General features: G+C 38.1%; 1 non-coding gene across 1 annotated transcript; it reads left to right on the forward strand.

Annotated features, from left to right (window-relative positions):
• The first annotated feature begins 16,224 nt into the window (after positions 1 to 16,224).
• Positions 16,225 to 16,331, forward strand: LOC141681644 (small nucleolar RNA R71). The gene has a single exon (XR_012559070.1). It is a non-coding gene; the product is annotated as a small nucleolar RNA R71 (small nucleolar RNA).
• Positions 16,332 to 17,001: the final 670 nt, after the last annotated feature.

A 17,001-nucleotide genomic window follows, 5' to 3' on the forward strand; every position in this document is an offset into this window, starting at 1 on the left:
CCAAATAAATAAAATATAAAATAAATAATATAATTTAGATTAAAATCTCAACAATCTACCCTTAATCTAAATTTTCCTGAACAAATCCTACCAGCCCATATGGCTTTTAATCTAGCCCATTTGGATTTCAACTTTTCTTCCTGTTTGGCACTTCAACTTAGCCCGTATGACTTTCAACTTCTCTGCCCGTTTGGCACATCATCCGTCTGAATTTTTTGTTTGCCCATCTGGAACATTATTCTTTTGCCATACCCCTTATCCTCAATTTTCGTGTGCATCATTACCATGGCTACCTCACGTGTATCCACTCTCTGCACCAGTAACATAATTGCTTTTTGGACTACTCCCAAGCCGACCTTCAACTGCACCATACACAGCTGGATTTCCCTAAGATCCCTAAGCTCCACCATGTCTCTTATTTCCCATCTAGCACAACTTGTAGATTGACATGTGTACCCCTGCACTACTAGAGTCACATCCCTGTTACTATACTAGCATTAGAGCCACTTGAAGCACACCAAAAAGTATTTCCGTAACCCATATATTAATGTCGTATGCATTTCTTGACAACCAGGACGACCACTTCTTTAACCAACATATCAGGGTTTCCACATTCAACACCAGCAAACCACCATTAAGAATCAACACCACCAGGCCACCATTATGAACCGTAAACTCGGATACCAAGTGTAGAGATATAAAACTAGAACTTAGATATGTACACATGTATATTAGGTGTCTATTACATGAAACTCGAGAAATAAACTTTTATATACTTCTCATATAATAGATAAGGTTATATTAGGGGTGATCACGGTTCGGGTTAAACCACATAATCCGCATAAACCAAATCGATATTAAACCGACCCAAACCGAAACTGAAATGTGGTTTGCAGGTACGGTTCAACTATTTTAAAAATCCGCGGGTTATGGGTTGGTTTTGGTTTGACCTTAAACCAACCCGTTTCTGATTTGAACTGCATTAATATATATATATATATACAATTTTATATTTATGATTATATAACTGTTATTCCCAAGGAACTAACAATGAGATTTACAGAAGGGGGTTGAATGTAAATCTCAAAACTTTTTCAAGTTTTGAGCAGTTTCAAAAGCTAAGTGTATGATGAACAGATGTGTGTGAATTGCTTTGAGCAGGTGCAGACAGATGTATATTCAAGACACAAATGTAAAGAACACAAAGGCTTTAAAAACTTTTCTGGTGGATTTGTTGTTCCACCAGAGATGTGTATTTCAGAAAATCTGTGATACAAAGAATTGTTCACAGCTGCTTCCTAGTACAAACTAGATGATTTTCTCTCTATGTTTTTCTAAACAGCTCTGGAAAATTCACATCTAATTACTAGCTGCAACTTGGTTTATATATCACCAAGTTTACAAGTGAAGACAAAGATAAAATAAAATTATAAAATAGTTCTTCGCATGTTTCTTCTTCATTTCTCTATCCAATATAATCTAAGATAATCTGTGAATCTTTGAATACTTCCTTGTTTGCACCCGAATGGAAATGCTGCTTTTTCTTGATTCATCCAAGAGGCTACCACATTCCAATTATCTCCGTCAACCCATGTGCCTCTGTTAGCTTATGAATTGTCACTATCAACTGTTATGGAACTGAGCATCCGTTGAAGCTTTCATCCGTTGATGGCTTTATCCGTTGATGCTTTAGTGACATCCGTTGATGCTTTAACAATTGAAGCTTTATCCGTTGATGCACTCATCCGTTGATGGATATTATCCGTTGATGCTTTAGAGACATCCGTTGAAGCTTTGTTTCTCATCCGTTGAAGGCCTTTAATCTATCAGTTGATACTACTTCATTTATACAAAATTACAAGGCATGAAATATTTACAATTAGCCTTCCTATTTGCATATCCACTAGTAGTCAATATGACTTACAATTTCCCACAACTTCTATAATTATAACTTAAATACAGAGACTGAAATGTGCTACAATACTAAACTTATTTCTAAGTAAAGCTACTCCATCAACGGATAGCCAAAGTGGTCTTATCCGTTGAGGCTACGAACACTAGATTTCTACATAAGTGTTTTGTTTAACTTATTATCAAACTAATACATATATTCCTAACAATAACATAAAACAATTATATTCTATAATCAGTAACTAAAATTGTGTATTGTGTATTGCTTTCCTTTAAAAATAATGTTGATGAATTTTTTATTACTTTTACATTGAACATTTATTATTGCAACTAATTAATCAACATGTTATTAGACATTAGTCATTTGCAACTAATATGAATGATATACTTTACTACGATAGAATAAATAAATATATTATTACTTATTTAAATTGTAAGAAAGAAAGTTTAGATATAAGAAATGTTGCTTAGAAAAAAAGAAATTAAAAAATGTTACTTTATTTCCCGAGTTCACTCATAAGAAATGTCTTAAACCGCCAAAATCCGCTAAACCAAACCGAATAAAACCGAACCGAGTGGTTTGGTTTTATTGGGTTATGAGGTGTGGTTTGGTTTAAATTTTTTCAAAACCGCAATTATGCGATTTGGTTCCGGTTTAACATATATACCGAACCAAACTGGACCCCGATCACCCCTAGGTTACATGATGTTTATATAGAATTAAACTAACAACGTGTTAGCATGAAACCAACAACTCCTTTCTATTATTTCTCTACTAATACACCTGACTGAATACTACTTCCATGTACTAATGGTAGTGCTACTAATAGGCTATTAATCGGACTAACTTAATTAAATTAATAAAAAATAAAGTAAATAATATAATTTAGATTAAAATCCCAACAATTCCCTAGGCAACAGACAAGAAAACTAGGCATTTTTAACCGGGTATTGCATTCAGTATGGTGCCTTTTAAGTTTTTTTGGAATCGCAAAAAATAGCACACCACTTCCGAATCTTCAGCTAAACCTGTATATAGAAACATGGCTGACAAATGCTGTCATTATGTATGGTGACAACAAATTTGTCATTTATGCCTTGTAACGATACTGTTTTTACGAGAGAACAAAACATATTAAACTAGATTGTCATTTTATCATAGAGAAACTACAACTAGGGATGATTAAACTGCTCATAATTGTACCTTACTACAATGTGCATATATATGCTTATGCTTACAGGTCAGCTTTATTACTATATGATTCTTCTGTTGAATAAATTGTATAATTATCTTCTACACCAAATATTTTTGTTATTTTACATGATTTAATATTATTTAATATTTCTTAATAATTATCATATAATTATCCTTTTCAATCTAGTTTAATTAATATTACCTAATTATTGATAAAAAAAATTGTTTTTAAAATTAAAAGTGAATAGATGTTATTTTACTTAATTTAATATTATTTAATAAAATCTTAAAACAACTCATAAATTGGTTGTTGTTTAAAAAAGAAAATAACTTAAAATTAAATAGATGTTGGGATGAACACCAACAAATGCAATCGGTAAACAAATGATTTTCAGTTTAAAAGTAAATAAATGTCAATAAAGTCATTTACTAATACTTAACTATTGTTAAAAAAATATTTTTCAATTTAAAATAAATCCATTCTTGGATAGCCACTAAATAATAAAAAATAAAGTCAACGGAGAATATATATAAGTCAATTTGTGTTACTAGCTGTGATTTAATAGTATAATATTTTTTAAATGGTTATATAATTATCTAGTAAATACAAAAAATTAATAATTTGGTATTTCTTTATTTCAATAAAACATGCTTTCATTTGTTAATAAAAGTATGAATGTATTAAATTGATAATATATTTTTAAAAATGATAAATTATAGAAATGATCCAATAACCCGAAATTATACTGATTGAATATTCTGTCATAAATTCCAAAAATGATTAATCCGGATCTAATTCAATAAATTTAAATATAGGTAGACCCGATAAATTAATAACCTCGAGACCAGATAAAATTATTAATTATTCAAAATATTAATTTATCAAAAAATTAATAATTTATTAATTTATCGATATATATCATTTTTATTTTTTTAATATATATTTATAAATATATAAGCCGAAAAGTTTAGTGATTATTGTTATGGATAAGAAAATAGGGTGTATTTAATGATAGAGTTCGTGAGCTTCGAGACTCGATTTGACTTCTCTTGTGTTTCGTGACTCAATCTGCCTTAACAAGATGCCTTTGTACCTTGCTGTTTGCCAAGAATCAAGTCAAAAAATGTAGTTCTGATTTGTGGGGTGTGACGCCTTATTTAGGCATGGGATGCCTTTGAATTAGATTAGGTTTAGGAGACTTGGTGGACAAGTCTCAGATTTAGAGTGGATATTGGAGTCCTATAATGCAGGAAATTGATTCCTTGTTCCATGGGGTTTCTTGGACGTCAATCTACAAGGTGCTACATCCCTATTTGGATTCCACTTATCAGCTGATTTTACCCATATTAATTTAATTACGAAATTAATTAATATTCAGGGTTTTTGGCCCTTTAAAATGGACTTTATTGTCAGCCCAATCCGGGCATAATTAAGGCGATATTAACTACGCAACCTGGGTTTATTTTACTCCCTATCATTTGCCCCCCAACTATTGAGAAATCGTAAAAGATTTCGCAGGGGTTAAGTTCATTTGTTCCTTTATAGGGTATCGTTTTCAGCGTAAAGTGTGGAGCGACCTACACATTTACAACGATTTGCCTTATATGAGGCTTCAGGATATTTTTTGGAATTTCCCTATTAATTTTCTTACCTTATTCCTATTTTTTAGGAATTTTCTGGCATTTTCTAGGATTTTTTCTTTAATTTCTAGGAATTTTCCTTAATTTCTAGGAAATTTCCCTTAATTTCTAGGACTTTTCCTTAATTTCCAGGAAATTTCCCTTAATTATAGGATTTTTCTAAAAAATTATTTTCCGAAAATACAATTTTTCCTTTTTTCTTTTTTCTTCTTCTTTTTTTTAACAATTTCAAAAAGGACTCCTTTTTCGACCAGGATCCTGGTTGAATTACGCCTCAATAAGCTCTGCGCGTGGAGCTTTTGGACATGAATTTTCGTTCAGGATTTTTCATTTTCTTGACCGAATTATGCTCTTGTTAATCCTGATCGTGGAGTCTTTGGGGCAGGAAAATTCGACCAGAATCCTGACCGAATTAAGCTCCCAAATGCCCTGCTCGTGGGTTTTTCAGTCAGGAATGTTTCGACCAGGATCCTGATCGAAATTCGGTCAGGATTTCCCTTGGACTTGATTCTTGACCAAATTAAGGTCCCAAAAACTCTTATCGTTTTTTTGACTTGGGTGTCTTTTGATCAGGAATCCCGATCGAATTTAGGTCAGGATTTTAGCATTTGACCTGATTTTTGACCGAATTAAAGTCCAATATCTCCTGATCGTGAGATTTTCGACCAATGACTTTTCGACCAGGAATGCTGACCGAAATTAGGTCAGGATTTATGTAACTGGCATTCAACATTAAAGATCACCCCTAATTGAGCTCATTTGTGGGCCTTATATGGCTGGCTCATTTTTGGGCCTTATATTGTCCCATTTTATTTGGGCTTTTCATGCCAAGTTTTGTAATTGGGCATACTAAGTTGGGCCCCTAATATTAGGCTCTCCATTGGGCCCCTTTTGTTGGGCTGTTGTCTGGGCCTTATTCTCCATTCTTCCAGAATATTCTGGAATTTTCCTTATTTTAAAATTTTGTTATTTTTATACTTCTCAGAAAATCCTAGAAACTTCTAGAATTGGGCCCATACTTTTTGGGCTGGGCTTTTGACCGGTTATAACCGGTTGAAATTCCCTTTTACCGGCCCAATGACCGGTTGGAGAGTACCATATGTATGTGGGGGTGAAGTGAGGTTACCTCACACTTTCTGGTGATCAGCCTATTTTCCGGCCTCATTTTCTGGGTTTGTGTTTGAAGATCACTTGAATCTTCATCTTCTTCCTCCAACTTCCAGTCTCAAGCTTTCTTCTTCTCTCCATCAATGGCTGACAAGAGCACAGAAAGGGCGGCTAAAATTGCCTCAGCTTCAAAGAGAGGTACGAAATTCATAGTCATTCTTCTTATATATCTTTGATAGAGATGATCAACCCTAGGGGAGATGAATATCCATCCACAGCTCATTTAGATCCTTTTGATTATTGTAACAAATGGTATAATGTAGCTGATATTAACAAGCTTAACCCAACTTATAATGTTCGTTCTCCCCTTAGAATAATTCTCGTTGACGGTGGTGATCATACATGCCACTGGAAACCAGATACCCTCTTTGTTTACGGAGATGCCCTTACCATGGGGCTTAGGTTTCCCTTCCACGAATTCATTCCTAGATTATTAGCTGATTTACAAGTTAACCCTTTCCAACTTCCACCCAATGCTTGGAGAAATATCATTTATTTTATGGTCCTATGCCTTAGGCATGGTTTCCCCCTTTCAGTATCTGTTTTTAGGAAAATTTTACAATGCTATTACAGTGCCCAATCCACTTGTGGTTCGGTTTACATTAGGCTAAGGTCCAAATGCCCTCAAATTTTCAACAGTGCCTCTATTCTTGATAACAATCAGCAGTGGAGAGATAGTTTTGTTGGTTTAAAATGGGAGAACGGTGATTGGGGCACCTTTTTCGGTCTTCCTTTGGAAAAGTTAATGATGGAAGCCCCAAGACCATTCGCCTATCAGAAGATGAGAATATTATATATAGGGAGCTTATTAAAGATGAGGGTCAGACTACCAGTTGGACTTTGTTGGAGGAGTTTTACCGTTTCATGTGGGACTTTCTTCAGTCACTCAGCAGGGTATTTCTCATTCTCTACTGTGTTTTCCTTTTCTTAGACGTTATTAACATAACTTATTCTTTGTTTCTATTTCTTTTTCAGCGGCTGAGGAGATAAACAATGTTACCGTGCCGGTGGTTGAGGAAACAACCATGATGAAAAAGCCCTGACTTGCGGGATTGGATACTCGCAGTAAGGCTACGGAGCCTAGCTTCCTGAAGAAGCACAAAAAGCCCATGGTGAAGACCTCTTCAGGGGGTACTGAAACCCCTACCACTCCTGCTCCTATTCCTACATGATCATTCCAGCCTCTATGGGGTTTTCGCCATTGGGACACTGTGGTTGGTTCCGTGAAGCATGCTTAGGTTTGGTAGTATCATTCTATTACTCCTAAGGACTTCACCGATGTTGTGGTTGGCCAGTTTCTAGAGCGGGTGAAGCTTATGGGAGCTCAGTCCATTGCCTCGGTATGTTCCTTGTTTTCTAATTTACATCTCCCTTTTCTTTCTTAAAGCATGAAGCTTATCCTGCCTTATCTCATTTTTTCTTTTCTTATTTCAGATCAACGCTTATTTCCAAGCGGTCGTGAGGCATGCCAAGTCTTGAAAAAATCTTCGGAGAAATCTGATAGGGCCTTGAGGAAGTAGAAGGTCAAGCATACGACTTTGGAAATGAAGATAAAGCGCAAAGATGAGGAACTTTCTGAAGCCAATGTTGAGTTAGTGAAGCTTAAAGCTGAGAAGGAAAGAATCATTGATGCTTACTTGGACACATATGAGTTTACTCAGAGTATGCGGATTAGGGATGACTTGGTTTTTCCCGGGTTTTCTAGGACTGGTTGGGACACGACCCTTGGGACCGTGAACGATGCTTGTCCGGATATTAATCCGACAGAATATCCTTGTCCAGATGACGAGACTTTACTATAGAGGTTTCGTACTCATGTAGTTGTCTCTGAGGATATCCCTAATAAACAGTTGGTTCCGGATCCAGAATCATCTTCTAGGCCTACCGTAGAGGATCTCAGCTCTTCTTTTTCCGAGACCAGTACTGCTGAGATGTCAAGTGAGAGCGGAGGGGATGATATGGATGCAGAGGACACTTCTGCTCCTCAGTGTTTTTATTGGCCCTGCATGGCTTTGTTACTTACGTTATTTATGCCCATGACACGTAGTCTCCTTTTTTTTATCGAACTTTACTGTTCTTATATTTATCTGCATTTGGATTACATATTTTTATTTTATCATGTTTTTTAAAAACTCAACATTAGGTATTGAACACTTCACAAATTTCATTAATCTTTGGGATCCATCCCTTAAATAAATTTTGTGAACTAAAATAGAAATCCTATTGAACTGGAATACGAAATCCTAGGCAAGAAAAGCTTCATGGTGCTTTTGAACCATAAGTTAGTACTTTCTCTTCGACATACTAAAATAATAAATTTTCAGGTTCTAAGCATGCCAAGTCCTTGGTACTTCATCTTCATCCATAGTTTCTAACTTGTAAGATCCTCTTCCTTGAATGCTCTTAACCTTGTATGGGTCTTCACAATTCTGGGCGAGCTTTCCCCTCTGCCCTACTCCAGAAGCTTCCACCTTCCTTAAGACCAAATCTCCTTGCTTGAAAAACCTTTCTTTCACCCTTAGGTTGTAATAAAAGGAAACTTTTTTCTGATATTCCTAAATCTTTGCATGTTCTTCATCCCGCACTTCATCTATTAAGTCCAGGGATAACCTTTGTCCTTCCTCATTTTCTTCAGAATTATACATTTGGATCCTTGGAGACGAGTGAGATATCTCTACTGGAACAACGGCTTCTGCTCCATATGTTAACATGAAGGGCGTTGCTCCTGTCATGACTCTACATGTGGGCCAAAGTATTGGCAGTATTTCATCCACCAAATTATTTCTGGACTTCTCAATCATCTTCTTTAATCCATTAGAATAATTCGATTCACAACATTTGCTTGCCCATTGGATTGAGGATGGGCCACAGAAATAAATCGCAGCTCAATCTCATTCTCCTCATAGTACTTCTTGAACTCATCATTGTTGAACTGTGTTCCATTATCAGTCACCAAGATTCGGGGAATCCCATACCTGCACATAATATTCTCCCATAGGAATTGAGCGACTTGTTTAGTTGTAATCTTTGTCAGAGGCTTAGCTTCAATCCACTTAGTAAAGTAAGCAATAGCTACAATCATAAACTTCCTTTGCACTGTGGCCGTGGGAAAAGGCCCAAGTATATCCATTCCCCACATAGCAAAGGGAATGGGAGAATTGATGGAAGTCAGCATCTCGGGAGGCTGTCAAACAACCGGCGCATATTTCTGACAACGATCACACTTCTTCACATATTCTTTGGCATCAACCATCATTTTTGTCCAATAAAATCCTAAACAGGTTATCTTGTGTGCCAGAGCCCTACCCACAAGTGTTTCCCACAAATAACTTCGTGTACTTCTTTGAGAGCCAAACACGCTTCGTCAGGCCTGAGACATCTTTAAGTAAAGAACCACATAAGATTTTTTGTACAAAATTCCGTCAATCAAGGAATACCTCATTGCTCGCATGATCAACTTTCGTGCTTCAGGTATATCATTCGGGAGCCAACCAGTTTGAATATGGGCCTTGATGGGATCTATCCATGATGTCCCCAGCCCTATAGGGGCTACAAGCTTAACATCAATGCTTCGTGTTTTCAAAATGCAGAAGTACACACTCCCTGAACTTTTCTCTATCTCTGATTAAGCAAACTTAGATAGCGCATCTGCCTTAGCATTTTCCTCCCTTGGAATGTGCTCAACATGACACTCGTCGAACTGAGTCATCACAGCTCTCACTAGACGTATGTACTTCGCCATGGTCTCGTCTCTTGCTTCGAACTCCCCCTTGACCTGGGATACGACGAGCTTCAAATCTCCATAAACTTTCAAGTTCTTGACCCTCAATGTTCCAGCCAGGTCAAGTTCAGCTATCAAAGCTTCATATTCAGCTTCATTATTCATAGTTAGAAAATCTAACTTTATCGCATATTAAATTAAGAAATCGTCGAGGCTCTATAGCACCAGCCCTGCTCCACTTGAATTTGTTTTTGATGCCCTATCAAAATAGTGAACCCAGAACTCCTTCTCCTTGATGGCCTCTTCTTCATTTCCTTTATTACCTTCCATGTCTTGAGGTACAATATCTTCTTGCCCCCGACTTCTTGCTTGGGTATGGTACATTCCACCACAAGGTCAGCCAACATCTGGGATTTTATTGCCGTTCGCGGCTTATACTTAATGTCGAAGTCTCCCAGTTCTATGGCCCATTTAATTAGCCTCTAACTGGATTTGGGACTGTGTATAATGTTTTTCAAAGGCTGATTTGTCAGTACCTCAATCTTATGAGCTTGAAAGTAAGAACACAACTTCCTTAAGGCCATCACCAAGGCTAAAGCAAATTTTTCAATGGTCGATTAATTCAACTCAGCTCCGTGTAGAATCTTACTGACATAATATATGGGTTTCTGGACTTTAAGTTCCTCCTTAACCAATATGGCACTCAACGCATTTTCTGAAATGGCCAAATATAAGTACAAGGTTTCATTCAGGTCTGATTTGGCCAACAACGAGGCTTGAACCATGTATTTCTTCAATCCTTCAAACGCCTCTTGACTTTCCTCGGTCCATATGAAATCTTTTACTTTCTTCAAGGATTTGAAGAATGGTAAGCACTTGTCTCCAGATTTGGAGATAAATCAACCCAAGGAAGCAACCCTTCCAATGAGTGTTTGAACATCTTTGATAGTCCACAGGGGCTCCATGTCCACAATGGCCTTTATCTTATCAGGATTTGCTTCAATTCCCCTCTTGGAGACCATCAATCCCAAAAACTTTCCAGATCCCACCCCGAAAGCACAGTTTGCAAGATTTAACATCATTTTATGGTATCTCAGGACCTCTAAGGCTTCCCTCAAATGGGTTACGTGGTCAGTCTTCACAAGACTCTTGACAAACATGTCATCTACATATACTTTCATCATTTTGCCAATAAGATCTTTAAAAATCTTATTTACCAACCTTTGATAGGTAGCTCATGCATTCATGACCAACGATCGCATCTATCAGTGTATCTATTCTTGGCAATGAGAAACAATCCTTGGGGCATGCATCGTTTAGATCAGTAAAATCCACACAAATTCTCCTTTTTCTATCAGCCTTCTTTACCATTACAGGGTTTGCTAACCATTCCAGAAATTGTATCTCTTCAATAAAACTAGCCTCTAGGAGCTTCTCCACTTCTAACTTGATGGCTTCATGCCTTTCAGGGGCAAAACTCCTTTTCTTCTACTTCACGGTCTTTCAATTTGGATCCACATTCAACTTGTGGGTGATCAATTCCGGATCTATGCCAGGCACATCAGCTGCCAACCATGCAAACACATCACTGTTCTCTTGCAAGAACCTCACTAATTTTCCTTTAAAGGGTTCCTCCAATGATGCTCCAATGAAGGTCACCTTCTTGGGGTCCTCGGGAGCCAAAGGGACCGGGATCAGGTCTTCTGCTGGCTTTCCTCATTTCTCACCATTCTCACGAATATCCAAATCTTCAATAGGCAAAATATGCCCCCTGCTCCGTCTGCCCTCAAGGAGGCTACATAACAGCTTCTGGCCATCTTTTGATCTCCCCTTTCTACTCCTATTCCGTCTCTGATTGGAAACGTAATCACAGAATGGTAGGATGAAGGGATTGCCTTAAAGGCATGTATTCATGTCCTTCCCATGATCGTATTATATGTCGATCCAACTTTCACTACTACAAAGTTCAGGTGTGACTTGTCTTGGCTCTTGCCCCATTGTCAGGGGTAGCTTAATTATTCCTTCCACAGGACACTCAACTCCAGCGAAACCTTATATCAGCATGTTAGTCGGGGTCAGTTGAGAATCATTATACCCCATCCTTATATAGGTATTGTTAAGCACAAAACACGCGCTAATAATTCACGCAAGTATACGCCTTCGCAAGTAATATAGAATAAATTCTAGTTCGTTCCCACAGAGACTCAGACTAATTATGTTCAATTAACTCTTACTCACCAATGTATGATTACTTCTCAATGTCAAGACAATAACACTTAGATTTGATTAACTAATTATTAACTATAATTAACTACGAGAATTAAACACTTAATTAACACTTGAATTAACAATATTAAACACACATGAGATCATAACTTCATTACTACTTCCTTAAATAGTTATTGTTATTACCCTTAGCATGAAATGGTGATGATATTAATCGAACAACACGAAACTGATAAAAGCCAACTTTCGTTGTACTAATACTATTCTACCAAACATCCACAATTAAGATAGAAGTTGAATAGGCATCAATTATGTTGAGACCCTATATGTCTATAGAATTTGACAACATAACGATTTAAGCACAAGTTATTCCTTATGATTACAAAGGGCAAGTAAAACGGTTAGAGTTACCCACTAATCATGCATACACATACATGAACCTATGCTAGCATGGCAAGTTCTAAACCTCAAGATCCACCGTCGCTTCACAAGATATTAACACCCTATCTTATATGTTCGCGACACACATAAGACGAATAAGCGTAACCTATGCTAGATATCATACAATCATCACACACTAAGGTATTAAACAACTAACTAAAGAATTGCATAGTAAATCCGTTACGACCCCATGATCACGATTAGCCCATGATAGAACTCATCGTCACCATGGGTTCATATGAAAACATGATAATAACATACAGGATAAACTAATAAAAATACTTATTAAAACCAGAGTACGTCATAAGAATAATAAGGTTCAAAGTAAAGAAAACTAGAATCCACTGATACAACAAATAAAAGAATCACAAGAAAATGTATGCTTCCTCTTCTTCGTTGTGATGTGCTAAAACGGTCGTCTTCCTTCTCTCCTTGCTCCTTGATTGATACCGCACTTATGTGAAACGTCTCTCAAAACTACTTATATAGAAGCCCACAAGACCCAGCCATCTCAGAAGTCAGAAGTCCAACAGAATAAGGACTGTAAAAAATCAGTATAAAAAATTACGCCCCTGAGCGGCCGCCCAGCAATCCTGAGCGGGCGCCCAGCTTTCTGAGCGGCCGCCCAACTGCTTACTGGAAAAATTATTATTCTGCTCCCGTTTTCTGCTGCGTTCTGCTCCTAACTTCCCACGTCCAATACCAAGCACTCCCCTAGGCTTATTCCTAATGAAATCTCCCCAGAAACGCAAGTTATACCCTAAAATACATAAACACTAGAAAAACGCATCAAATATACAAAATACTTGATTTCAAGATATCACTTCAAGCCATTATAAGACATTCTAAGTGGTATAAAATGTCACTTATCAGGTTATTCTTGCGCTGCCCAAGAACTGCTCCCACTGCATAATCACTCGCATCACACATCATCTCAAAAGGTTATGTCCAATCAGGTGTCGTAATAACTGGTGCAGTTATCAAACTCTTTTTGAGAGTCTCGAATGCTACCAAACATTCATCATCAAATTTGAAAGGCACATCTTTCTCGAGCAAGTTGCACAACGGTTTAGATTTCTTCGAGAAGTCCTTGATGAAATGCCGATAGAAACCCGCATCACCAAGAAAACTACGGATTCCCTTCACAGAAATAGTTGGTGGAAGATTTTCAATGACTCCCACCTTGGCTTTGTCGACCTCAAGACCCTTGCTAGAGACTTTATGCCGAAGAATAATGCCTTCACGCACCATAAAGTGACATTTTTCCCAGTTGAGCACCAAATTAATTTCCACACACTTTTTGAGCACCGAATGAAGATTATTCAAACATTCATCATACGAATATCCAAGGACGGAGAAGTCGTCCATGAACACTTCGACATTGTTTCCAATCATATCAGAAAATATAGCCATCATACATCTCTGAAAAGTGGCAGGTACACCACATAAGCCAAACGATACTCTGCGAAAAGCAAACGTGCCAAATGGACAAGTGAAAGTAGTCTTTTCTTGGTCTTTTGGTGCAATGCAAATCTGATTATACCCCGAATAGCCATCCAGAAGACAATAATACTCATGACCGGCCAACCTGTCAAGCATCTGATCAATAAATGGAAGAGGGAAGTGATCCTTTCTCGTGGCTTTATTCAACTTTATGTAATCCATGCATACCCTCCATCCTGTGACTGTTCGAGTGGGGATGAGCTCGTTCTTCTCATTTGCTACCACAGTTATACCTCCTTTTTTAGGTACACATTGCACGGGGCTCACCCAAGAACTGTCAGAAATAGGATATATGATTCCTGCATTCTTTCTTCACCACTTCTTTCATGATACGATTAAGTCTTCGCTGTTGCTCAACAGTCGGCTTACTACCTTCCTCTAGTATAATTTTATGCATACAATACGAAGGGCTGATCCCTTTGATATCTTCTATAGTCCATTCGATAGCTGATTTGAATTCTCTCAATATCCTCAAGAGCTTGTCCTCCTCACTACCTGAAAGGTCAGATACAATAATAACAGGTAAAGTAGATGCATCACCTAAAAAAGCATACCTCAAGTGTTCAGGCAATGGTTTAAGCTCCAAAGTAGGTGCTTCATCAATAGATGGTTTGAGCTTTCCTTCAATATTCTTGAGATCAGAAGTACCAAGAGATTCAAATGGCATGTCTAGCTTTCGCTTCCAAGGAGAAGCATTTAGATATTGTAGTTGCTCATTGCCATCCTCATCATCACTGTCAGACTCCCCCACTAAGGCTTTCTCTAAGGCATCAGACATTAACATATGATCAAGTTCTGAAGTTACCGCAGAATCAATCAAATCCACCTTTAAGCATTCCTCATCTTCTGTAGGGAATTTTATCGCCTTGAATACATTGAATGTCACATCCTGATCCTGCACCCTCATAGTAAGTTCACCTTTCTACACATCTATCAAGGTACGGCCTGTAGCCAAGAAAGGTCTTCCCAAGATTATGGGAATCTTCTTATCTTCCTCGAAATCCAAAATGACAAAGTCTACAGGGAAGAAGAGCTTATCCACCTTTACTAACACGTCATCCACGATGCCTCGTGGATATATAATAGAACGATCATCCAATTGTAGAGACATGTAGGTGGGCTTTGGATCAGGTAAATTCAACTTTTTGAAGATAGACAATGGCATCAGATTGATGCTTGCTCCCAAATCGCACATGCATTTTTCAAAAGACAACTTGCCAATGGTGCAAGGAATGGTGAAGCTACCTGGATCTTTAAGCTTTTGAGGTAATTTTTGTTGCAGCACAGCACTGCACTCTTCCGTTAGAGCAACGGTCTCAAGGTCATCCAGTTTCACCTGCCTTGAAAGAATACTCTTCATGAATTTTGCATAACTAGGCATTTGCTCCAGAGCCTCAGTGAAAGGTATGTTGATGTGAAGTTTCTTGAACACCTTCAGAAACTTACCGAACTGCTTATCCAGCTTTTGTTGTTGCAATCTCTTAGGAAAAGGTGGTGGAGGATAGAGTTTTTTCTCCCCTGTATTACCCTCAGGCAGAGTGTGTTCAACAGTAGTCTTCCTTGGTTCTGCCGCTTTCTCCTTTTGCTTCTCTTTTTCATCAACAACTTCAGCTTCTCCATCTTTCACTTTTTCAGCATCAGCAACTTTTCCAGACCTTAAGGTAATAGCCTTGACTTGCTCTTTAGCTTCCTTCCTGCCTGGAACTTCAGTATCACTGGGAAGTATGCCAGGTTGATGATTGAGCACTGCATTGGCTATTTGACCGATTTGATTTTCCAAGGTCTTAATAGAAACAGCCTGACTTTTGCACAACAGCTTGAGCTCCTCGAAATCAGCACTAGAAGGTGGATCAGCACCTCCTTGTTGAGGATATGATTGCTTTTGAGCGTAATGCTGTGGTTGCTGGAATCCCGATGGATTAAACTGTTTACTGATAGGCTGCTGTTATGGTTGCTGAATAGCATTCTGATTATTGCTCCAGCTGAAATTGGGATGATTTATATTGTTAGGATGATAAGTAGCTGGCACAGGCTGCTGCGGTCGCTGATAATTGTTCACATACTGAATAGATTCATTCACAAGAGAGCACTGATCCGTAGCATGAGAGCCTGCCAAAGCTCACAGACCATAGCTATATGATTGACTCCATAGGTGGCTAAAGAATCGACCTTCAAAGACAGCGCTTGGAGCTGCGCTGTAATAGCTGTAGCTGCATCAACTTTCAGAATACCTACTACCTTCCAAGGCATCATCCTTTGAGTTGGGTTTTGATGCTCATTTCCAGCCATAGTTTCAATAAGATTATAAGCCTCAGTATAGCTTTTGGCCCACAAGGCGCCTCCAGCTGCTGCATCGAGCATGGGCCGAGATTGGGCCCCCAAACTATTATAGAAACCAGTGATCACCATCCAGTCAGGCATACCATGATGTGGACACTTCCTCAACATCTCCTTGTAGCGCTCCCAAGCTTCGTACATAGATTCTGTTGGTTGCTGTGCAAACTGAGTAAGAGCATTCCTCATAGCTGCAGTCTTCGCCATTGGATAAAACTTCACTAGAAACTTTTGCGCAAGATCTTGCCAAGTAGTGATGGACCCATCTGGTTCAAAATGTAACCAATCCTTAGCTTTATCCCTCAGAGAGAATGGGAAAAGCCTCAGCTTGATAGCCTCTTCAGTCACACCATTATATTTGAAAGTACTACAGATCTCGACAAAATTCCTAATGTGCATGTTGGGGTCTTCAGTCGCAGCACCTCTGAAAGAAACAGAATTCTGCACCATCTGAATAGTGCCCGGCTTGATTTCAAAAGTGTTAGCCTCAATAGCCGGATGAAGGATGCTTGACTGAATGTCATCAATTTTAGGCCGAGAAAAATCCATAAGAGCTGGATCTTCCGGAACAATACGATCACCCATGATTATTGGTTCTTTCTGCTCACTCTCTTTATCCGAATCTTCAAAATCTATCTTCTCCGGAATATCAAGAACTGAGTTTGTCTCCTCAGCCGTATCTAAAATCCTCTTGTGAGTACGAGAACATGTTTGCATAACACTCGCTAAAGTACCTAAAACACAACTGGAAACAATAAGTAACACGTCTTAATCACTGAGTCCTAATGACCACTGATGGGAAGTACATAAACTAAACAAATACGCCGAGTCCCTGGCAGCGGCGCCAAAAACTTGTTAAGCA

Source organism: Apium graveolens, chromosome 8 (genome assembly GCF_009905375.1).
Source record: "Apium graveolens cultivar Ventura chromosome 8, ASM990537v1, whole genome shotgun sequence".
NCBI lineage: Eukaryota > Viridiplantae > Streptophyta > Magnoliopsida > Apiales > Apiaceae > Apium > Apium graveolens.